At 45.8% G+C, this 26,269-nt stretch overlaps 1 pseudogene; it reads right to left on the bottom strand.

The window, feature by feature from the left end:
• The window catches only part of LOC133628420 (tektin-3-like), a 57,818-nt pseudogene extending 40,062 nt beyond the window's left edge, over nucleotides 1–17,756 (bottom strand).
• Between the last annotated feature and the right edge of the window lie 8,513 nt (nucleotides 17,757–26,269).

Below are 26,269 nucleotides of genomic sequence, written 5' to 3'. Positions count from 1 at the left end.
CTTTCCAGGTGGAGGTTCTCAGCCCCTTCTGAGCAGAGGGCCACCAAATGTACCCAACACACTCCAGCTGAGGGCAAACGGCCAGGAGGGTCTGCTGAGCTGGGCATGAAGCTCTTGTGTGGGTACAGGTGTCAGCCCCTGGCACAGAAAGTCCCTGCGGCAGTTGCAGGCAGCTGCCGTGTTGCAGGGACGTGTCCTTCCCCGAACCCGTCCCGTCCCTGCTGCTCCCAGCCTGGCTCAGCCCGGGGGGCTGGCGGTGCCCGGGAGCTGCTGCTCACCGTGTGCTGTCGGCTCAGTGGCCCCACGGCCAATGTGGCCCTGTCAGGAACACGGGGACACAGGCCCAGGGAGCGTAGCCAGGGGCGCAGGGGGCTCTGTTACCTCATTCTGCGTGGGCCAGTCCCGGCAGCCGAGAGGGCGGCTGGATGCAGGAATGGGCAACCTGCTCCCGGCCTCTCCTCACTCTCCCCTTCTCAAGGAGATGGAGTTGCTCTCTCTGTGAGGGAGCAATTAGACTGCATTGGGCACTGGAATTTCTCACCACAATGAACAAGGCCATCAAAATAGATTTTTACACTGCCTACAGACAGGTGGAGAATTCTGAGTAGGTTCCAGTCCAGTGGTTTTGTATAATGAATAAAGATAAGTCCCAGCAACTAATTCAGGATATCTCAAAAATCTCACAAATTAAAGTCCGCAAGCGCATCAGGGGCAGAGAAATTTTTGTGAGTTGACAATTTATGAAAGTTGCTGGTCCTAGAATGGGAGTTACGTGCCCTGTACCTAGATCTCGCAGAGAAGTTGTGCTTCAGTAAATAATTGCTGGAATCGGGTAATTCCATGCCAACTTGGCTTTCTTTTGAACATCTTTCTTTCAAACTCTCAAGATCTTTCTTAGAACTGCTAGTTCAACTCTGGCTGCCCAGGTGATCAGTACCTGGGTGTCCGCAGACAGCGTGAACAGCCTCTGCAGAATTCAGGATGCACTGAAACAGCAGGTGAGAAGCTGAATTCACGGCCAGGTGGGACTTCTGCCCATAGACTCCCAACAACGCTGTTTCCGATTTCCCTGAAAGTCTAAGGAACAATTAATTCTGCAAAGTACCAACAGCGGTGGCCATTTCCAAATTAACTTACGTGTTCTGGGAGACAGCCCAGCTCAGTCATCAAGACAGGAACCTTTCAAAAATTATGACTCCAGGGTGACAAATTCTATGGGCAGTGGTGGAATAAAACCAAGTGCTATAGTCCATAGTTTTTTTCTGTTGTACCTGGTGACAGGACAAGGGGCAATGGGATGAAGCTGGAACACAAAAGATCCCATTTAAACACAAGAAAAACCTTGTGTTACAGTTGAAGTGAGGGAGCACTGGCACAGGCTGCCCAGGGAGGGTGTGGAGGCTCCTTCCCTGGGAGGACTTCCAAACCCGCCTGGACGCGTTCCTGTGACCTGATCTAGGTGGACGCGTTTTGGCAGGGGGGTTGGACTAGATGGTCTCGAGAGGTCCCTTCCAAACCCCTACAGTTCTACGATTCTATGAGCGTACAGGCCCTCCTGCAAGCCCGTGGTGATGCAAAGTGTCCAGAGTGGCTCTCCCAAAACCACTGGGCTTCTTCCTAATAGATACTGGGTGAAACCCACCCCAGTGAACTCCTACTGTGTCCCTGTGTCCCTGACAATTCTTCCTCATCTCCGATCTAAACCTCCCCTGCTGCAACTTGATGCAACTTGCCCTGTCATTCCTTACTGGAGAGAAGAGATCGACCCCCACCTGGCTACAACCTCCTTTCGGCTGCTCTCTGTCCCACCGTGAAAGAGAAGCGGCAGAAAGAGAAAAAACAAAGGCAAAAGAAAACCCGGGCAGACCATGTAACACACCAAACGATCATTTAATTCCCACTCAGGCCTTTCAGAAGGAAGCAGAATCTAACTACGCCACAAAAAGGATCAAAGCAAAAGTGGGAGTGCGCTCGGGCCAAACTGGGAACAGCTCCAACAGGAGATGCGGTGAGGGCCGCTGGGCCCAGCCTACACGTAGCCGAGCAGCCGCACGGTGCTGGGGAAGGCCTTGCGCAGCCCCAGGCACTTCTCCTGGTCCAGGAAGAGCGAATTGGCCTTGACAGAGAGGTTGTGCTCCAGCGTGGTCTTGGCATGAACCAGCCTCTGCAGGCTCCCAAAAGAAAGCAGGTGCAAATGTGACACAGTGCTGGCTGATAGACTACATGGGGACCTATTTACTACTGTAGAGAGGGTCTGCTTTCAAGCTTTTTTCGTAGCTCCCATACGCAGTGTTATAACTTAAGTGACAACATATATTTTTTCAGTGCTATCTGAGCACTAAAAGTGAGTGTTATTAGAGATAGCTCCCACAGGAAAGCAGGTGCAAATGTGACACAGTGCTAGCTGATAGACTACATGGGGACCTACTTAACACTGTAGTTGGGATCTGCCTTCCTGCTTTCTTGTAGCTCCCATACGCAGTACAATTACTTATCAGAAAGCATGTATTTTTTCAATGAGAACTGAGCAGTCCAAGTGAGTAGGATTGGAGATAGCGCTCACAGGAAAGCAGCTGAAAAAGTCAAACAGTGCTGGCTGATAGACTAAATGGGAACCTACTTACTACTGTAGGTGGGGTCTGCCTTCCTGCTTTCTTGTAGCTCCCATACGCAGTGGTATAACTTAAACAACAGCATATATTTTTTTAATGGGAGTTGAGCAGTCCAAGTGACTGGGATTGGAGATAGCTCCCACAGGGAAGAAGGTGCAAATGTGACACAGTGCTGGCTGATAGACTACATGAGGACCTACTTACTACTGTAGGTGGGGTCTGCCTTCCTGCTTTCTTGTAGCTCCCATAAACAGTGGTATAACTTAAGCAACAGCATATATATTTTCAATGGGACATGAGCAGTCCAAGTGAGTGGGATTGGAGATAGCTCCCAAAAGAAAGCAGGTGCAAATGTGACCATGGCGGGCTGGTAGACTACATGGGGGCCTACTTACTACTGTAGATGGCGTCTGCCTTCCTGCTTTCTTATACTTCCCATACGCAGTGCTATAATTTCTACTGACAGAATGTACTTTTAAAGGGAGCTGACGAGGCCAAGAGCGTGCAATTGGAGATAGCTCCCACAGGAAAGCAGGTTCAAAAATGACACAGTGCTGACTGAGAGACTACATGGGGGCCTACTTACTACTGTAGGTATGATCTGACTTTCAATGGGAATTGAGTAATCCAAGTGACTGGGTTTGGAGATAGCTCCCACAGGAAAGCCACTGCAAATGTTACACTTTGCTGGCTGATACACTACATGGGGACCTACTTACTACTGTAGGTGGGGTCTGCCCTCTTGCTTTCTTGTAGCTCTCATACGCAGTGGTATAACTTAACCGACAGCATAGTTTTTTTCAATGGTAGCTGAGCAATCCAAGTGAGTGGGATTGGAGATAGCTCCCACAGGGAAGCAGTTGAAAATGTGACACAGTGCTGGCTGATAGACTACATGAGGGCCTACTTAGTAATGTAGATGGGGTCTGCCTTCCAGCTTTCTTGTAGAGCCCGCGTAAGTTGAAATAAGAACAGTTTACGGGGGAAAATTGAAGAGTAACATCTATAACAAAGACAAGGGGATATTACAAAGAAAACTGTTAAGTGATACAGTTGCTCACCACCCGGGACCCGACGTGAGCGACCGCTCCGGACCGGCGACCGAGGGTCCGCACCCCCCGGAAAAGCTTATTCCAGGGAAGAGCTTATTCCGGCCAGCCCCCACCTATACCCTGGGCATGACGGTTAGGATGGTATCGAATACCTGCTGGCCAGCCTGGGTCAGCTGTTCAGGCTGTGCCCTTTCCTGGTTCCTCACGGGAATCAACTCTATCTTGACTCAAACCAGGACACTCCCACAGGAAAGAAGCTGAAAATGTGACACAGTGCTGAATGATAGAGTACATGGGGAACTACTTACTACTGTAGGTGGAGTCTGCCTTCCTGTTTTCTTGTACCTCCAATACGTAGTAGTATAACTTCTGCAGACAGAATATATTTTTAAAGAGAGCTGACGATGCCAAGAGCGTGGCATTGGAGATAGCTCTGACAGGAAAGCAGCTTCAAAGGTGTCACAGTGCTGGCTGACAGACTACATATGGACCTACTTACTACTGTAGGTGGGATCTGCCTTCCAGCTTTTTTGTAGCTCCCATACGCAGTGGTATAACTTAACGGAAATCATGTATTTTTTCAATTGGAGCTGAGCAGTCCAAGTGAGTGGGATCGGAGATAGCTCTCACAGGAAAGCAGCTGCAAATGTGACACAGTGTTGGCTGATAGACTACATGGGGGTCTACTTACTACTGTATGTGGGGTCTGCCTTCCTGCTTTCTTCTAGCTCCCATACGCAGTGGTAGAACTTAACCGACAGCCAATATCTTTTTTCAATGGGCTATGAGCAGTCCAAGTGAGTGTCATTGGAGATACTGCCCACAGGAAAGCAGCTGCAAATAACACAGTGCTGGCTGATAGACTACATCGGGGTCTACTTACTACTGTATGTGGGATCTGCCTTACAGCATTTTTGTGACTTCCATACACAGTGGTATAACTTAACCAACAGCATATATTTTTTCAATGGGACCTGACAAGTACAAGTGAGTGTTATTGGAGATAGCTCCTACAGCAAAGCAGATGCAAACGTGACACAGTGCTGGCTGATAGATTACATGGGGACCTACTGACTACTGTAGGTGAGGTCTGCCTTCCTGTTTTCTTGTAGCTCCCATACGCAGCGATATTACTTAACCTACAGCATGTATTTTTTCAATGTTAGTTGAGCAGTCCAAGTGAGTGGGATTGGAGATAGCTCCCACAGGAAAGAAGCTGCAAATGTGACACAGTGCTGGCTGATAGACTACATGGGGACCTACTTACTACTTTAGGTGGGGTCTACCTTCCTGCTTTCTAGTAGTTCCCATCGGCAGTGATATAACTTCTACTGCCAGCATGTATTTTTTCAATGGGAGATGAGCAGTCAAAGTGAGTTGGATTGAAGATAGCTCTGACAGGAAAGCAGCTGCAAATGTGAGACAGTGCTGGCTGATAGACTACATGGGGACTACTTAAAACTGTAATTGGGGTCTGCCTTCCTTCTTTCCTGTAGCTCCCATACGCAGTGATATAACTTAACCGACAGCATATATTTTTTCAATGTTAGTTGAGCAGTCCAAGTGAGTGGGATTGGGGATAGCTCCCACAGGAAAGCAGCTGCAAATGTGACACATTGCAGGCTGGTAGACTACATGGGGACCTACTTACTACTTTAGGTGGGGTCTCCCTTCTTTCTTGTAGCTCCCATCGGCAGTGGTATAACTTCTACCGCCAGCATGTATTTTTTCAATGGGTGCTGAGCAGACACAGTGAGTGGGATTAGAGGTAGTGCCCACAGGCAGGCAGGTGCAAATGTGACACAGTGCTGGCTGATAGACTACATGAGGACCTACTTACTAGTGTAGGTAGGGTCTCCCTTCCTGCTTTCTTGTAGCTCCCATTCGCAGTGGTATAACCTCTACCGAGTCTGGTTTTTTTCCATGGGACCTGAGCAGTACAAGTGAGTGTTATTGGAGATAGCTCCCTGTAGTGCGTCTGGGATGGTAGTGATTTTCCACAGCAGCTCCTGCAGTGCTGTGCTTACTGTTGATATTAATATTATGACTACCGCTTGCACAGCATCAGGGCTGTCCCTCCAGCATTCCTTGCCCCACCTTCACCAATAGCTGTGGGTGGGCATGATCTTGGGAGGGACTATGGCCAGGACAGCTGACCCAGGCTGACCAAGGAGATATTCCATACCATATGACGTCAGCTCAGTAATATAAACTGGGGGAGAAGAGCAGGAAGGAGAGGCGAGATTCATTTCTGGCCTTCCAAAAGCAACCGCTACGCGTACTGAAGCCCTGCTTCTCGGGAGGTGGCCGGACATCGCTTCTGATGGGAAGTAGAGAGTAACAGTTTTATCTGCTTTTGCTTTGCTTCCCGCGCGTGCGGCTTTGCTGCTTATTTATTAAACTGCTTTTATCTCAACCCACGAGACTCCCATTTTATTTTCTCCCCTTCCCTGGCTTGCTGAGGAGGTGGGGGATAAAGCAGTGTGGTGGGCACCTGGCATCCAGCCAGGCTCAAACTACCACAGCCCTTTTGGCGCCCAACGTGGGGCGAGATAATAGCAGTTTTACATTAACTCCATTGCAATTACAGTAAACCAATGAGTGCAAAGTTCCTGTGCTGGTCAGGGAGCCTTGCTGTTATGCAGCTTATCTTACACTTTCTAATGTTTGGGAACACGATGCTACTAACATTGACTCTGTGCTGTGCTTTAACCTTAATAGCTTTGCCAAGCTGGCTATATGATTTTGTGAAAAGGATGAAAGGGCCTGGGAACATGATGGCCCAAATAATAATAGCAAGTCTCATTCTGTTACTGATGGATTTACTGTGCTGTGGGAGCTATCTTGTGGAGGCCATGGGGCAAAGCATCTCTTTCCCCTCAGCTCGGACGATCTAGACAATTTTGTTATACAGACTTCCCAGGTCCTTAGTCACCCTTATATGAGAGTTTTAATATTACTAATTAACATGGTTGGTATATGACATATTTTGTGGAATCTGGACTCATCTGGATATCAAAGAGGACAAATTTGCAATGGAAACATGTTAAAATGTCCCCAGAAGCGGCCAGTCCCTGGGTGGCAGGGTGTGTGGATGAATTTAGGCAAATTCCTAGGATGGTTATCACCTCCTGTAACCTGGGATTTTACACCTGAACAGATAAAAAACCCTGCTTTACTGTCATGCCACCTGATAGAAGGGTGTCTTACCTACCCTAATGAGGCCCATCAGGTTCAGGCACTATACTGGGGCCTCTGCCTACCGAGCTGCATTCCAGTCCTCTCAGAGAACTATGATTGAAGTGGAAACTCAAATGGTACCTGAGACCACCATGGTTGAGTCAGTCGCAGTCCAGTCCTCTCAGAGAACTATGGCCGAGGTGGAAATTCAAACTATACCTGAGACTACCATGGTTGAGTCAGGGAACCAAACAACAACCACAGTGGTTGCCCCAGTAGTGAAAAAAAGAATCAGTGGATAAGGAGGTCAAGTCCATATCATCGATTAGTAAGGGCAGAAGAGGAGGAAGAGGAAAGGCTAGAAGAAACTGGTCCTTCGGTAAGGAGATCAGGAGAAGGAGTGAAAGAAATTGAAAAGGAAATGGAAACTACTCGGTCCCTCACCTCAACAGAACTTAGAGATATGCGAAAAGATTACAGTCGCCAGCCAGGTGAGCGGATTGGTGCCTGGCTGCTCCGATGTTGGGATAATGGGGCTGACAGTCAACAATTGGAAGGCAGAGAAGCCCAACAGCTAGGATCTCTTGCTAGGGACCGGGGAATTGATAGAGGCATTGGAAAGAAGACCTCAATTTGTAGTCTCTGGAAACGGCTCCTCTCAAGTGTAAGGGCAAGATACCCATTCAAGGAAGACCTTGCAAATGCCCGAGGAAAGTGGACTAGAGCTAATGAAGGGATCCAATATCTAAGGGAATTAGCTGTGTTGGACGTCATCTATGGTGATCTAAATAATGCCGAGGCCTCCACAGATCCAGACGATGTCCAGTGTACACGGGCCATGTTGAGAAAAGTGATTCAGAGTGCCCCAGCTACATATTCGAATATCTTGGCAATGGTGTATCATCCAGACATGGATATACCAACAGTGGAGAGGGTATCTTCTTGGTTACAGAACTATGAAGAGAGCCTCTGCACCTCCTCATCAGTGTGGGATGATGGTCTGACTGTCAGATCTGCCTCAAGAATTCGGTCATCCACTCTCCTGACCAGGGGAAAAGGAAGTCCCAGACGCAAGAGTACACCTCGAAATGAACTCTGGCTCTTTTTGCGTGGCCAAGGAGAGGATATGAGGAAGTGGGATGGTGAACCCACTTTTAAGCTGGAAGCGCGTGTACGTGAACTAAGGGGGAAGACAGCTGTTAGAAAAGGACCACCCAAGAGGGCTGTCAGCATAGTAACTGCCAAAACAAAAGAGGACAATCAACAATCTCCAAGACATAGAAGAACTGCAACTACTTCCTTCGATGCCAATGAGGAGACTTCATGCCTAAAATTGAAAGGATCAGATAGCGAATACTCTGACGAAGAACAGAAATAGAGGGTCCCTGCCTCCAGCCAGGAGGAGGAAAGGGATGACCGAATCTACTGGACTGTGTGGGTTCGATGGCCTGGCACATCAAACCCACAAAGGTAAAAAGCCTTAGGAGACACAGGGACACAGTGTACATTGATGCCATCAAGGTATAGAGGCACAGATTCTGTCTGGATCTCTGGAGTGACAGGGGGATGTGAAGAATTATCTGTATTAGAGGCTGAAGTGAGCTTAACAGGGGACAAATGGGAAAGACACCCCATTGTGACTGGTCCAGAGGCCCCTTGTATTCTTGGCATAGATTACCTCAGGAGAGGGTACTTCAAAGACCCCAAGGGGTATCGATGGGCTTTTGGTATAGCCACTGTAGATACAGAGAAAATCAAACAACTCTCTAATTTACCTGGCCTCTCAGAAGACCCTTTTGTTGTGGGATTGCTGCAAGTTCAAGAGCAACAGGTACCAATTGCTACCAGGATGGTGCACCGGAGGCAATATCGCACAAACCGAGATGCCCTGACTCCCATCCGTGAGTTGATTCATCAACTGGAGGCTCAAGGAATAATTAGCAAAACTCATTCCCCATTTAATAGTCCCATATGGCCTGTGAAAAAATCTGATGGAGGGTGGAGGTTAACAGTAGACTATCGTGGCCTGAACGAAGTGACACCACCACTGAGTGCTGCTGTACCAGACATGTTAGAGCTCCAGTATGAATTGGAATCAAAAGCAGTCCAGTGGTATGCTACGATTGACATCGCTAATGCATTTTTCTCAATTCCATTGGCAGCAGAGTGCAGGCCACAATTTGCCTTCACATGGAGAGGTGTCCAATATACCTGGAATCGATTGCCCCAGGGCTGGAAACATAGTCCTACTATTTGCCATGGTCTAATCCAAACTGTGCTGGAAATGGATGAAGCCCCTGAACATTTACACTACATTGATGACATAATTGTATGGGGCAACAAGGCAGAAGAAGTGTTTGAGAAAGGGAAAAGAATAATACAGATTCTCCTGAAAGCTGGTTTTGCTGTAAAAACAAACAAAGTAAAGGGACCTGCACAAGAGATACAGTTTTTGGGCATAAAATAGCAAGATGGACGTCGGCATGTGCCTGTGGATGTTGTGAACAAAATAGCTACTATGTCTCAACCAACTAATAAGAAAGAAATACAAGCTTTCCTGGGCCTTGTGGGATTCTGGAGGATGCATATCCCAGGTTATAGTCAGCTTGTGAGCCCTCTCTTTAGAGCAACCAGAAAGAAGAACTGTTTTGAGTGGGGCCTTGAGCAACAACAAGCTTTTCAACAAATTAAACAGGAAATAGCTTATGCAGTCGCTTTTGGGCCCATCCGTACAGGATCAGATGTGCAGAATATCCTCTACACTGCTGCTGGAGAGCATGGTCTCACCTGGAGCCTCTGGCAGAAAACATCTGGAGAAACCTGAGGTCGACCATTAGGATTTTGGAGCCGAGGATATCGAGGATCGGAAGCCCACTACACCCCAACTGAAAAAGAAATACTAGCAGCATATGAGGGACTTGGAGCTGCTTCAGAAGTCATTGGCACAGAAGCTCATCTCCTCTTGGCACCACGTCTGCCTGTGTTACACTGGATGTTCAAAGGGAAAACCCCTTCTATACATCATGCAACCAGCGCTACATGGAGTAAGTGGATGACGTTGATTACACAACAGTCTCGGCTAGGGAAATCTAATCGTCCAGGAATCCTGGAAGAAATCATGGACTGGCCAGAAGGCAGAGATTTTGGAGCATTGCCTGAGGAAGTAGCTCGTGCCCAAGAGGCCCCACCATATAATGAACTATCAGAAGATGAGAGGCATTATGCTTTGTTTACTGATGGATCCTGCCACGTGGTAGGAAATCATCGTAAGTGGAAAGCTGCTGTGTGGAGTCCCACACGACGAGTTGTTGAGGCCACTGAAGGAGAAGGTGAGTCGAGTCAGTTTGCTGAAGTGAAAGTCATCCAACTAGCTCTAAAGATTGCAGAACGAGAGAAGTGGCCAGTACTCTGTCTTTACACTGACTCCTGGATGGTGGCTAATGCTCTATGGGGATGGCTACAGCAATGGAAGAAGACCAACTGACAGCGCAAGGGTAAACCCATCTGGACTGCTGCATTATGGCAATGCATTGCTGCTCGGGTGGAAAATATGACTCTGAAGGTACGTCATGTAGATGCTAACGTGCCAAAAAGCCGTGTCAATGAAGAACAGTGGAGCAAGCAACAGGCAGATAAAGCTGCCAAAATTGAAGCAGCTCAGATAGACCTAGACTGGGAGCGTAAAGGTGTGCTATTTATAGCTTGATGGGCCCATGAAACATCAGGACATCTGGGAAGAGATGCAACATATAGACAGGCTCGTGATCGAGAAGTGGACTTGACCATGGAAGCCATTACACAGGTCACCCACGAATGTGAAACGTGTGCCGCAATCAAGCGAGCCACACGAATCAAGTCTCCCTGGAACGGAGGCCGATGGTTGGGTTTTCAATATGGTGAGGCCTGGCAAATTGACTATGTTGGATCGCTACCACAAATACATCAAGGCAAGCGTTATATACTCACCATGGTGGTAGCAACTACCGGTTGGTTGGAAACATACCCTGTAAACCATGCCACTGCCCGAAATACTGTCTTGGGTCTTGAAAGGCAAGTTTTGTGGCGACACGGCACTCCAGAAAAAATTGAGTCAGATAATGGAACTCATTTTCGAAATAATTTCATAAACTCCTGGGCAAAGAAACATGGCATTGAGTGGATATACCACATCCCCTATCACCCACAAGCCTCTGGAAAGATTGAGAGATATAACGGATTGCTAAGGACCATGTTGAGAGCACTGGGCAATGGGGCATGGAAGCAGTGGGATAAAAATTGAGCAGAAGCCACTTCACTGGTTAACAGCAGAGGTTCAACTAACAGTCCTGGTCCTGCCCAAACAAAACCACTACATACTGTGGGAGGAGATAAGGTCCCTGTAGTGCACCCAGGGAAATGGCTGGGGAAGGCAGTATGGATTGCACCTCCCATGGGAAAGGGCAAACCCATTCGTGGGATTGTCTTTGCTCAGGGGCCTGGCTGTACTTGGTGGGTGATGAGAAAGGATGGGGAAACTCGATGTGTACCTCAAGGAGACTTAACCTTGGGGGAAAAATAACCTGTTATGTGAGTTATCTGTTGTAGATGAACTTTGCAAGAAAAACCGAAAAAGTGGACAAACCAAGCCGGTGCTGGTGCCCAGCACTGAACATACTGTTTCCCCTGGCCTGGATATCCATCTTGATGGATGAGACAGAAGTTATGACCTGCTCCAGTGAACATCTACAGAGAATGAAAGATATAAGAATGTTGTTTGTTTGTTTGATGCAAGATGCAAGAGGGAATACAAGAATGATGTTTGTCTGTTGAAGAGTGGGGGTACTGGTTAATGAGAGTATATAAGAATGTATATGGATTGTTAAGATGGTTTGTCTGAGCATGACATAAATGGTATGGAATAAGGGGTGGAGACTGTAGAGGGTCTGGGATGGTAGTGATTTTCCACAGCAGCTCCTGCAGTGCTGTGCTTACTGTTGATATCAATATTCTGACTACCGCTTGCACAGCATCAGGGCTGTCCCTCCAGCATTCCTTCCCCCACCTTCACACACAGCTGTGGGTGGACATGATCTTAGGAGGGACTATTTATTTGCTTTTGCTTTGCTTCGCGCGCGCGCGGCTTTACTGCTTCTTTATTAAACTGCTTTTATCTCAACCGACGAGACTTCCATATTGTTTCCTCCCCTTCCCTGGCTTGCTGAGGAGGTGGGGGATAAAGCTCTGTGGTGGGTACCTGGCATCAAACCAGGCTCAAACTACCACACTCCCACAGGAAAGCAGCTACAAATGTGACACAGTGCTGGCTGACAGAGTACATGGAGGCCGACTTACTACTGTAGGTGGGATCTGCCTTCCAGCTTTTTTGTAGCTCCCATACGCAGTGGTATAACTTCTACCGACAGTCTGTATTTTTTCAATGGGAGTTGAGCAGTCCAAGTGAGTGGGATTTGAGAAAGCTCCCAAAGGAAAGCAGGTGCAAATGTGACACAGTGCTGGCTGATAGACTACATGGGGACCTACTTACTACTGTAGGTGGGGTCTGCCTTCCAGTTTATTTTTACCTCTCATTCAGTGGTATAAATTAAGCGACAGCATATATTTTCTCAATGGGATCTAAGCAGTCCAAGTGAGTGTTATTGGAGATAGCTCTCACAGGAAAGCAGCTGCACATGTCACACAGTGCTGACTGATAGATTACATGGGGTTCTACTTACTACTTTAGGTGTGGTCTGCCTTCCTGCTTTCTTGTAGTTCCCATACGCAGTGGTATAACTTCTACCGACAGTCTGTATTTTTTCAATGGTAGTTTAGCAGTCCAGGTGAGTGGGATTGGACATAGCTCCCACGGGAAAGCAGATTCAAATGTGATACAGTGCTAGCTGATATACAACATGGGGACCTACTTACTACTGTATGTGGTGTCTGCCTTCCTGCTTTCTTGTAGCTCCTATAGGAAGTGGTATAACTTCTACCTACAGCATGTATTTTTTGAAAGGAAACTGTGCAGTCCAAGTGAGTGAGATTGGAGCTAGCTCCCAAATGAAAGCACGTGCAAATGTGACACAGTGCTGGATGATAGACTATGTGGGGACCGCCTTAACACTGTAGTTGGGTTCTGCCTTCTTGCTTTCTTGTAGTTCCCATACGCAGTGGTGTAACTTAACCGACAGCATATATTTTTTCAATGGGACCTGAGCAGTACGAGTGAGTGGGACTGGAGATAGCTTTCACAGGAAAAGAGCTGCAAAGGTGACACAGTGCTGACTGATAGACTACATGGGAATCTAGTTACTACTTTAGGTGCGGTCTGCCTTCTTGCTTTCTTGTAGCTCCCATACTCAGTGGTATAACTTCTACCTACAGTCTATATTTTTTCAATGGGAGTTGAGCAGTTCAAGTGAGTGTGTTTGGAGATAGCTCCCAAGGGAAAGTAGCTGCAAATGTTACACTGTGCTGGCTGATAGACTGCATGAGGACCTACTTACTACTGTAGTTGGGGTCTGCCTTCATTCTTTCTTGTAGCTCCCATACGCAGTGCTGTAACTTAACGGAAAGATTGTGTTTTTTCAATGAGAACTGTGCAGTCCACATGAGTGCGATTGGATATAGCTCCCACAGGAAAGCAACTGCAAATGTCACACAGTGCTGGCTGATAGACTACATGGGGACCTACTTACTACTGTAGGTTGGGTCTGCCTTCCTGCTTTCCTGTAGCTCCCATACGCAGTGGTATAACTTAACGGAAAGCATTTATTTTTTCAATGGGAGCTGAGCAGTCCAAGTGAGTGGATTGGAGATAGCTCCCAAAAGAAAGCAGCTAGAAATGTGAAACAGTGTTGGCTGAGGGAATACATGGGGGCCTGCTTACTACTGTAGTTGCGGTCTGCCTTCCTGCTTTATTGTAGCTCCCATACTCAGTGGTATAACTTCTAAAGACACTCTATATTTTTTTAATGGGAGATTAGCAGTCCAAGTGATTGGGATTGGAGATAACTCTTACAAAACAGCAGCTGCAAATGTGACACAGTGTTTCATGATAGACTACATGGGAACCGACTTACTACTGTAGGTGGGGTTTGCCTTCCTGCCTTCTTTTTGCTCCCATAGGCAGTGGTATAACTTCTATCGACCGTCTGTAGTGTTTGAATTGGGAGTTGAGCAGTACAAGTGAGTGAGATTAGAGATAGCTTTCACAGGAAAGCAGCTGCAAATGTGACACAGTGCTGGTATTCCAATGATTATAGACAAAATCTTCAGGGTGATTATAAAATGCATGGAACGGTTACCTGAATACAATATTCACTGCTGGCATTAAATACCTATTAAAGGGGCATGGGATTACACTGGTTTTCGAAGAAACCCACTTTGAGCTGTTCACAGGTCTGATTGGTTCAGTTTGATTGCCTCAGAAAATGGGGGGTTCATGCTATAACATAGCTAGCAGCAGGAGAGTTAACCACTCCATCAGCCAGATAACAACATACCATCCCCGGATAATGGGTGGGGCCTTTATCAAATAAAATGGTACTTTCCTTTTTAGTTTTTCAGCCCACATTCTTTTAGGTGCAACATCTTTGCCCTTCTTAGAGGTAGGCTTGGATCTTAGGATTCCCAGTTTGAGGCTTTGAGAGACTCTGTACGCTACTCCCAGTACGCCTCTGCCTCCTTCACCTACTCTCTTGCTTAGAGCAGTGAGGTTTATGATCTTCTCGGCAGCAGTCGTAATCTTCAGGGGTATTCTCTTTCTCCTTATAGGCCTCTTTCTTCTTGCCTTTTCCTCCAGCACCCACGGGGTGCCTGAAACACTGGCTTTCACATCCAGGTCTCGGTTCTCCGGACCTTCTATGTATAAAGCATTCTTTTAAAAACTTAAATTACAATCCCCACTGGACCCAGATTGTTCTATACTTCTAAGGTATTTCTATTCCACAATCTGTTACTTTAAAATAGGTATTACAGCCCCACCGATTATCTTACGCCTTTCTGACGATCACAATATAAACATTAAACTCTAATATTTTACAAAAAGGAAATCCCTACACTCCACTCCTCAGTTAACATGTCACTTTTTATGCAGCTGAAGTTTCAGTTCTCCTGGGACCTCTGCAGCTTCCCACTGATCCTGGGAAATTGGTCCTTAAATAAGACAAGAAAAGGAACCTCCCATCGGGGAGTTTAAAGATGGTTCTTTCCAGGTTTTTATCAAGACTTTGTCCCTAGGATTAACCGTGTGGATAGCAATATCTAAGGGTGGTCTCTGTACCACCATTCCCTTTTTACAACATTTCAAAGAGAGAAGTCCCCGTGTCTGTAGCAAAGCTAAGGGTAAACATTTAATCCAGGACATTTCTGTTTCCAACATTAATTTCATTAGCTGTTTCTTAATTTCTCCATTCATTCTGTCCACTCTTCCGGAACTTTGGGGATACCATAGGGTATTGGCTCTTAATACTGGTGGTTTCTATTTCTAATTTCGGAGAGTGGATTAATATACCTTCATATTTTAAGAGCCTAGCATCAGTTATCCATTTTTCCACCTTTTGTTGTAATACCTCCCCCGAATGTTCTGGGGAGAAAACACCTTTAACTCCCCTCCAAAGGTAACAAATAAAAGGTTTTCTAACATCAGGCAGGCTAGGCAGAGGAGCATTAATCAAATCCACTTTTAAATTCTCAAAGTCTCTTTCATCTTCTTTGGGCTAACTAATCCATCTCGAGTTAATTTCTGGTACAAAAATTTTACCTTCTTAATAAAATTTTCAATCCATTGTCTGCAATATCCAACAGACCTAAAAACTGTCTAACTTGTCTCTTACTCTTTGGAGCTTGTAGGGACAGTATCCCATTTACTCGATCTGGATCAAGTTGCTTACTTCCCTTTATAAACCAGTGTCCCAAATATTTTACCTTTTCTACAGGAAACAGTAATTTAGATTTAGACACTTTCAACCCTTGTAAACTCAGGAAATTAAGCAATGTAATACTTTCCTGTCTAACAGCTTCTTCATCTCTCTCTGCTAATAATAAATCGTCCCCATATTGAACTAAAATAGCTTCTTTGCCTAACTCATAATTTCTCAAGATCAATTCTAGTGCTTGTCCAAATGTTTCCCCTTTTGCCCCTACTACTTGTCTTACACCCCTGGGGCAATCACTGGATCGTAGATCTCTCAGCCTGAGTCCACTAAACATTCTACTTCCTGACACTGAGGATCTAACTTTAGTTTTATCAAGGGCTCGGTTACTCTTGTGGTCTTCAGCAAATAGAGCCCCTGACTCCCCCTCTTCTTTCTTTTAAACATTCCATTGTCCTTTGATTCCTTTTTTTTTTTTTCCCTGTTGAATGCACCTGTCTTCCAGCTTTTGTTTCTCTTTCTACCCCTTTTTCTTGCAAATCTTCTAATTTTTCTAGTTTCTTTCAGATATCTACCCATGATTTTTCCACAAACTGGGTCTTTAATAATGCCTGTCCCACTGGAGCTGCTGGATCTACTCCAGAGTACAGTTGAAGGCTTTTACATAATCTCTCAAGCCAATCAGTCGGGGTTTTGTCTTTTCTCTGTCTCTCATTGAATGCTTTGTTAATATTCTGTCCTCGGGGAACAGACTCTCTGATTCCCTGCACAATGATGGCTCGTAGGTCTGCCATATGGGCTCTGTGCTCTGCCATCTGATTATTCCAATTGGGCCTTTGCAAGGGCCATTTCACATCTGCGTCTGGTCCTGCCTGGTGCTGTTGATCCCAGATTCTCATTCCTGCTCTTTGAATCATTTCCCTTTCCTCCATTGTGAATAATATTGTTCATCCCAGGTATAGAGATTCAGCCCTAAAAACTGATCTAATCTGTCAGACACACCCAGAGGATCCTCTACCAAATCTCCTCTTCGGGTGGGCTCTTAGCTTTCTCTTCCTTAAGAGCGAACAAGGATACCTTATCAGAAGGTTGGGGTATCAAGAGACTCGCATATTCAATTTCCTCTTGGGTAACGGTCTTTTTATCATTTACCCACAAATTGAGATCTGCTCATAACCAGTCCTCAAAAGACCCAAATATGGGCCAAATAATATGGGAATTTCCTAATGACTCTTCCCCCCCACCCCAAACTTCCATACAGTAATGTACCATCTTTTCCTTACTCTTTTATCTTCTACAGGGGGGAATCATTCCAAAATTTAATCATCATCCCCAGAGGACTTTCTGGCAGCCTATCCTTATGCCACCCATGGGATCAGAGGGCTTGCTCTTCCTCTGTCCCAACTTCTAGAGTGCCCTTGACTCGTTTTCACAATCGTTCCCCTCGGTAGTGACCCACGCTCTAGCGGGCAATGGGAACTGCACTACTGGAGGGTCCACACTCACTTGGTCTCCTTGAGACCTCTCAGTCACTCTCACTCTAGGATAACCACCCCGACCGAACGGAACCATGCAAATACTTACTCAATCCAGAGTCTTCATTTGGATCTTCGTGCACAAAAATTATGGGGTACTGCAGGTTTATTTGCTTATTTTTCAAATTTAGAAGGGGTTCGGAATACAGAGTTTGGCAAAGGAATTTCCCACACCAGGGCCATCCGCAGATGGGGCGCCCCCTTAGTCTGGGAATCCAATACCAAATTTACCTGTATCCAAGTCACGGCACCAAATTGTTATAAGTTGCTGTGAAAAAGTTCACAGGCCGATTTAAATGACTCACAGAACAAATTTATTAAGTGAGCGGCAAATAAGCAAAGCAGCGCTGGGCGGTCGGGAGACTCTGCTCCACCAACGGCGCGCGACCCCCCCCCCCCCCCCTCCCCATATCAGAGTCCTTTTATACAGTCCTTATTGGTCGAGTGCATCACTCCCTGGTGTACTCTGAGAATGTGCCCGTCTTGTTACCATGGGGTCTTCTTCTTCCTCCTGGTGGTCATAGGGTGGTGACTGGGATGAAGTCAGTAGTCTTCCTCTAGTGACCCGCTCATGAACTCATCTCTTGGCTCTTATCAGCTCATGCGCAACCTATTGTATCTGCTATAAGCACCTTAGCCAACTGGACCTGTGCACATTGTAGAGACTTTACGGTAAAAGTTTTAAAAGACTTTTACAATGACTTTAAATGGTTAGTTGCACAACTATTCTTTCATGATTTGATTAACGAACATGACCTATTCCATTACAGACTGGACAAAGTGCTCACAGGAAAGCAGATGCAAATGTGACACAGTGCTGGCTGATAGACTACATGGAAACCTACTTAACACTGTAGTTGGGGTCTGCCTTCCAGCTTTTTTGCAGCTCCCATACGCAGTGCTATAACTTAAGCGCCAGCATGTATTTTTTCAATGGGACCTGAGCAGTCCAAGTGAGTGATAATGGAGATAACTCCCAAAGGAAAGAAACTGCAGATGTGACACAGTGCTGGGTGATAGACTACATGGGGGCCTACTTAATACTGTAGTTGGGGTATGCCTTCCTGCTTTCTTGTACCTCCCATATGCAGTGGTATAACTTGACCGACAGCACATATTTTCCAATGGGAGTTGGGCAGTCCAAATGAGTGGGATTGGAGATACCGCCCACAGGAAAGCAGCTGAAAACGTTACACAGTGCTGGCTGATAGACTACATGAGGACCTACTTGGCACTGTACGTTGGGTCTGCCTTCCCTTTTTTTTGTAGCTCCCATACGAAGTGGTATACCTAAAGCTACTGACAGTCTGTATTTTTTCAATGGGAGTTGAGCAGTCCAAGTAAGTGGGATTAGAGATAGCTCACACAGGAAAAAACTGCAAATGTGACACAGTGCTGACTGATAGACTACATGGGGACCTACTTACTTCTGTAGGTAGGGTCTGCCTTCCAGCTTTTACGTAGCTCCCATACGCAGTGGTATAACTTAAGTGACAGCATATATTTTTTCAATGGGAGTTGAGCAGTCCCAATGAGTGGGATTGGAGATAGCTCCCACAGGAAAGTAGGTACAAATGTGACTCAGTGCTGGCTGATAGACTACATGAGGACCTACTTACTACTGTAAGTTGGGTCTGCCTTCCTGCTTTCTTGTAGCTCCCATACCCAGTGGTATAATGTAAAGGAAAGTATGTATTTTTTCAAAAGACATTTAGCATTCCACCTTACTGGCATTGGAGATAGCTACCACATGAAAGCTGCATCAAAGGAGACACAGTGCTGTCTGATAGACTACATGGGGACCTACTTACTACTGTAGGTTGAGTCTGCCTTCCTGCTTTCTTTTTGCTCTCATATGCAGTGTATAAATTCTACCGACAGTAAATATTTTTTCATTGGGCATTGAGCAGTCCAAGTGAGTGGGAATGGAGATAACTCGTAAAGGAAAGCAGCTTCAAAAGTGCCACAGTGCTGGATGAGAGAGTACATGGGGACCTACTTACTACTGTAGGTGGGGTCTGCCTTCCTGCTTTATTGTAGCTGCTATACGCCGTGGTATAACTTCTACCAACAGTCTATATTTTTTCAAAGGGAGCTGAGCGGTCCAAGTGAGTAGGATTGGAGATAGCTCCCACAGGAAAGCAGCTGAACATGTGACACACTGCTGGCTGATAAACTACATGGGGACCTCCTGCACACTGTAGTTGTGGTTTGCCTTCCAGATTTTTTGTTACTCTCATAAGCAGTGGTGTAAATTCTACCGCCAGCATGTATTTTTCCAGTTGGATCAAAGCAGTCCAAGTGAGTGGCATTGCAGATAGTTCCCACAAGAAAGAAGGTGCAAAAGTGACACAGTGCTGGCTGACAGATTACATGGAGACCTACTTAGTACTGTAGATGAGGTCTTCCTTCCTTCTTTCTTATAGCTTATATACTAGTGGTATAACATAACCAACAGAATGTATTTTTAAAGGCAGCTGACGAGGCCAAGAGCGTGAAAATGTAGATAGCTCCACCAGGAAAGCAGCTGCAAATGTGACACCGTGCTGGCTGATAGATTGCATGGGGACCAACTTAGTACTGTAGATGGGGTGTGCCTTCCTGCTTACTTGTAGCTCCAATACACAGTGGTATAAATTTACCGACAGTCTGTATTTTTTCAATGGGAGTTGAGCAGTCCAAGTGACTGGGATTGGAGATAGCTTCCACTCTAAAGCAGCTGCAAATGTGACACAGTGCTAGCTGATAGACTACATGAGGACCATCTTAGTATTGTAACTGGGATCTGACTTCCTGCTTTCTTGTAGCTCCCATACTCAGTGGTATAACTTCTACCGACAGAATGTATTTTTAAAGGGAGCTGACGAGGCCAAGAGCTTGGGATTCGAGATTGCTCCCACAGGAAAGCAGCTGAAAATGTGAGACAGTGCTGGCTGATAGACTACATGGGGGTCTACTTTCTACTCTAGGTGGGGTCTGCCTTCCAGCTTTTTTGTACCTCCCATATACAGTGGTATAAATTAACCGTCAGTCTGTATTTTTTCAATGGGAGTTGAGCAGTCCAAGTGAGTGGGATTGGAGATAACTCCCATATACCGCGAAGTTTTCGACTCTTCGCCTAAAAACCAAACTCGAAGTCTGAAAACCAGTCTCGAAGCCTGAAACCAGGCTCGAAGCCTCAAAACGGGCTCTAAGCCTGAAAATCTAGCTCTAAGCCTGCTTCATGCGGCGATCAATACAGGGTCCGATTCTCAGCTGGGTGGGAAGAAATCCGTCCTACTCAATGTAAGTGATAGCAGAAATCTTCTTCTTTATTGAGAGCAAGCTCTAACTTATATACACAGCAGCTTCAAAGCTAGCTCAGCAACAGCAGCTAATAGATTTCATTTTCTTGTTCATCCTACTTTTGGTTTCTGCGATAAGCAAGCTCCCTCACATTTTCGCATCTTAATTTTCCCCAACGTTGTTTACCACTTTTAGCCGAAAACAGTCCAACCTTGAGGGAACAGAAAGCGGCCTGCTGTCTACATGACAGCAACTGGTTTAACCATGCCTCTGAGACTGGTCTTGTTTTTGCATTAAATTCATATCACTAGAGCTCAGGCTGCCTTGCCCCAGCAGGCCTAACATTATACCCCGGGATCCATGTCCATGCTCCCTCATTTTTTCTCCACATTTCCCCCATTTTTTTTTTTTGCACAATCAAGTCTGAGTCAGTCAATTTATGCACTGCCTTTGTAATACAACTATATACTATCTTAAACATTATAAGCAAAAGCAAAATAATCAATATCCATCTTAACCCTTCATTGATTAACATTGTCAACCAAGGTGAAAACCCCCTAAAAGCTGATTGAAGCCAATTATCAAAAGGTTTATAACCCACCGTAATATTCTTAGCGTGAGCCTTTAAATATGCCAAAGCTTTGTGAATAGATTCACTATGATCAGAAAGATTAAAACAACACATGCCTTCAAAGTCTTGGCATCCATGCCCTTCCGCAAATAGCAAAAAATCAATAGCTGCACGATCTTGCAATAAGGCATGTCTAAGGCTTTTCTGGTCTGCCAACAATTTTTTCAATAACATCAGTAGTAACATTAGCTTGCTGCTTCGACCAACACACTAATTTTTCTAACTTCCGTAAGGTCTGGGCTGCAGCCAATCCAGGTACGAAGAGTGAAGCAAATACATTTGTCGTAATGGACCACAATTGTACTTTACCATCACAATCTCCTTTTAAGTTGTGGGTATCTCTTTTTTTCCGTAATTTGGTACTTTTTAACCAGTCCTGCTGTCGAGTAGCAAACAAAGTTAGTTTCCCTAAATAACATGGCCCCCCAATTGGGTTAGCTGGGATTCCCTGCCACGCTCGATCCCCACATATTAAGAAGATGTTATTGGGTAGAGCTTTAGCAGACCCATGGCTCCACAGAGTAGGCCCCTGAGGGTTTCCGCGTTCCCAACCAGCGTTACTCCCCCCATATATCAACCCAGATAAATTGGCCATCCAAGTTCCACCAAATTGTCCTATGGCCAATCCACAATATCCTCCTTCTGGATCTAAAAATTGACTATATGCACCTTCGGGGGAAACATCAGTCCACTGCTTAACCATATTTTTATATTGTTCCATTCCTCTTAGTCCTTGATATTTAGTCCCAAAGCTAAAACAAGTACGAGTCCAACTCCCATTCGTTATGTTTCCGATTGCTTGACTTCCCAGCAACTCCAACTCTTGTGGGTCCCAGGGAAGAGGGACTTTGAGCCGACTTAACGAGTCCGCGGCACAGTCTGATGTCACTTTGCTGGAACAGGAGGCGCTCCCGCTGACATATTTCTGGAAATCACTAGGATCAAAATCTGGTATCCCAACCAGGCAGGTGCGGAATGTATCACTCACCGACTGAAGACTCAGACAAAAGTCAACTTGGCCTGTCTGATTCGCCCAGGTGACCCACATGTTCTGACATGGATTCACTTGATCCAACGGCGATGTGTGAACTATCACCATCAGGATTATTAGGAGTAACAGCCACTCTGGTCCATTTCACAGGAACCCATATTGGACCTGTAGGTGTAAGCACAGACATATAACCCCTGCCTAAATACTGCACTTTAGCTGGGCCCTGCCATATACCTGTTCGTGGATCTCTGTAAGTTACCCACATTGCCGACGGTCTTTTGGATGTTTCCACCATTCCTTGATGTAGTCGAGCTGGAGGTTCTTTCTCCTCCCCAAAGATACATAAATGATTTATAGTAAACAATACCTTAGACAACCGTTCCTGTGGGTCCTGTATGTCAGACATTTTACTTAAATATGATTTTAACACTTGATGAGTTCGTTCCACTATAGCCCATCCTGTCAGTGAGTGTGATACCCCTGTAATGTGTTTCACTCCCCAGGTTTGGAAAAACTGTCTCACCCGATGACTAACATATGCAGGGCCGTTATCAGTCTTAATGGTGCCTGGCACCCCCATAACAGCAAAACATGCAGTGGTATGTCGGATTACATGCGTTACCCTTTCTCCTGCTTGAGCTATTGCCCATATATACTTACTGAATGTATCCACAGTTACGTGAACATATTTAAGCCTTCCAAATTCAAAAATGTGAGTGACGTCCATCTGCCACAATTCTAATGGTCCCAGACCCCTGGGGTTGACTCCCAGACCTAACCCTGGGCCGTAGTGGCTACACTGCGGGCAAGCCCTCACTATCGCTCAAGCATCCTCTATTGAGAGGTCAAAACTTCTCTTTAGACCTCTGGCATTTTCATGAAAGGTGGCATGGGCTTCTCTTGCCTGATTGAATTTATTTACAGGCACCCCCAAAGCTACCAGCTTGTCCGCTCTAGCATTTCCTGCTCCTAAATCAATGTTATACTTATGACTTCTGATATGTATTACACAATATGGAGATGTGCGCTGCTGGATAGCGGCCTGCATGGCTCTAAGTAGGTCAAAAAGGCGTCGATTGCGCACATCTTTAATGTGAGCATCTTCTATTTGCTGAGAAATTCCTGCAACATAAAAAGAGTCAGTTACAATATTCAACGGTTTACACCACCACATTTCAAGGGCCCGAACAACCGCACAAAGTTCTAAAGTCTGTAAAGAGTCCATTTCCGTGGCATGTAATAGCTGATGTTTCCATTGTCCTGCATCTTCCCAGACTATTACAGCCCGTTGAGATTTCTTTCCTGCGTCTGTATATGCTGTAACGGCATTTGACAAAGGTTGCTCACTTAGCTTAGGACGAATAATCCACTGTTGTTGTGTCATACACGCCAACACCTTAGATTTTAGGGACTGCATGTTTATTTTTTGGGCAGATAACAATAAACTAAGCTGTAGAGGCTCCGATGTTGCTATGATCCATTCCAGATCTCTTTTCACTATAGGCACATATATCGTTCCTAGCTCTTGGCCGCTAACCTGTAAGATTCGAGTGCGTCCCTTTCTAATAAGCATTGCTAAGCCCACAGTTTTTAGTTCAATTGTCCATTTAGGCTGTAACGTGGTGAATAGCCATTCCAGGACGATTAGCCTCTCTTTTTGTTTTTTGCACTGTGTTAATGCACCAAGAAACTGTTCTTTGCCCTGCAAAATGGTCAAATCAATGGGGCAATCTGGATCACGACGATCGACTTGCCGAGTAGTAATAAAGTCAGAAATTTCAGCAATGGTTTGCAGTTGTTCTGCTGTCGGCTGTACTTTTGCCGATGGGTCTGTTCCCTTCAACAGGGGGCGCAGCGGTTCTAGCATGTCATTAGTGATTCCAACAATAGGGCGCAACCATTGCAAATCCCCCATTAATTTTTGTCCATCATTTACAGTTTTTATCTTGGTATGAATATGGAGCTTTTGCGGCCTAATATGAGCCTCTGTAATACTCCAGCCCAAATACTGCCATGCTGGACGTCTTTGTACCTTTTCAGGACCAAGAGTCAGTCCCTGTGCTTGTAATATGGTTTCTAGATCTCTCTCTTGATCTGCAGTAAATGCCTCCTCCTGAGCAATGAGGATATCATGCATACAATGATACACAAGTGCATGGGGCCATTATGCCGAATGGGTCGCAGGGCATTATCTACATACAGCTGACAAATTGTCGGACTATTTTTCATCCCGTGTGGCAGCACAGTCCACTCATATCTCTGTGCTGGACTCTCTCTATTCACTGCTGGTATCATAAATGCAAACCGCTGATGATCATCTGGATGTAATGCAATCGAGAAAAAACAGTCCTTCAAATCTATTATTAAGATAGCCCAATTTTCAGGCATGCCAGGTTGTAGGGCCCCCATGTCCTGCATCTGATCATTGATGGCTCGCAAATCATGCAACAAGCGAAATTTCCCTGATTTCTTAGGTATAACAAAAATAGGAGTATTCCAAGGGCTCGTAGATGGCTTAATATGACCCAATTGAAGTTGTTCCTGTACCGGGAGATTGGCCTGGTGTAGTCTTTCTCCTTTCAAGGGCCACTGCTCAATCCAGACGGGTGTGTTAGAATGCCACGTCAGCCGGATTGGGAAAGACCACAGTCCAGCAGTGCCCAAGGCTAAAAAGGTGTATGTTCTGTTGTTAGGACTGCTCGAATTTGGGTGAGATAATCTCGACCGATCAGAGCATCCACTTCTTGTGGTAATGGCATTACTGTGACAAATAGTCCTGCTGTTTGGTGGTCGAGGGTAATCAAAATTCTGTCAATACTACGCATAATCGGAGAGGGGCCGCCGACACCCTCTACCCCCCTAACAGATGGCTGTAACGGCCAGGATCGAGGCCATCTGTCTCGTGACACAATAGTAATGTCTGCGCCAGTGTCCAACAAAGCTCACAAGACAATTGAATCAGTCTGATAGCTAAAAGTTACCATAGTCATCGGGTGTCGATTCATTGGCAATGCTAACAGTGCAATCCCACCAGAGGACCCAAATCCTTGATTTCCTCTCCATGGTGCCTCTGCTGCAGCATCTGCTAAAAGGTGAGGCACAGGCACAAGCTGGGCAATACGGCTGCCTTTTGGAATGTGTACAGGAGGAAACAATGTATAAGCCACAATCTGTATTACCCCAGTATAGTCTGCATCTATCACTCCGGGGACTATCAAGAGACCGTTAATAGCTGATGATGATCGTCCTAAAAGCAAAGCACCACAAGAGCTCCCGTTACATTGTAATGGTCCTGTCAGAGTAGATGGTATCTTGACAGGTTCTTGTGTAATAAGAGTGGTATCTACTGCTGTAATCAGGTCAAATCCCAGGCTCCCCTTGGTTGCTGGGCTGCAGGCTGGAACGTTTGGTGAACATATTGTGCCAGAGCCGCTACTGTTGTCGTTGCACGGCTGCCTGTCACTCTCACTCGTCCGTTTCCCGACCGACACCCACCAGTTATATGAGAATTATTTTGACAGGTCTCACACCGTATTTTAGCTTTACAATTCCTTTTGTAGTGACCCTCTTTACCACAACAAAAACACTTAACCCGTTTTTCCTCCCCTTTACTTGCCCCACTATTGGATCTTAAGGGGGCTAATGCTGCTGCGAATGCACTTTCCTGAGCTGCGGCTAAATCTTTTCCCATATTCTCAATTTTTTCCCCCATGCGAGACAACACCTCTACCAACATAGCTTGATCCCCAGCAGGAACTCGTGACATTCGCTCCAGCATATCCTCTATCGAAGCCCCGATTGGCAAGGTAACCAGCACCCCTTTAGTTTGTATATTGCTATTTTCAAGGAGACATTGTTTTAACAGCGGTCCTTTAAGGTAATCGGGGACCCCAGCTTTGTTTAGAGCCTCAGCCACTCTGTCTACAAACGGCCCAAAAGCCTCGCTCCTCCCTTGTCTTATACTCATATAAGAAGGTACAGGAGCGGATTCACGTACATGATGGGCAGTTCGCATACTTTCTCGATTGACCTCGGGTCCCATATATAGTTGCATTTCTACAGTGGCAAAAGGTCCTGTTCCCATTAATTGTGCTGAGATGACCCCAAAAAGAGGATCATTTTGTTGTC

The sequence above is a fragment of the Colius striatus genome, chromosome W, assembly GCF_028858725.1.
Source record: "Colius striatus isolate bColStr4 chromosome W, bColStr4.1.hap1, whole genome shotgun sequence".
NCBI lineage: Eukaryota > Metazoa > Chordata > Aves > Coliiformes > Coliidae > Colius > Colius striatus.
The sequence above is the reverse complement of the archived record's forward strand: the minus strand, read 5'-3'. Positions and strand labels throughout refer to the sequence as shown.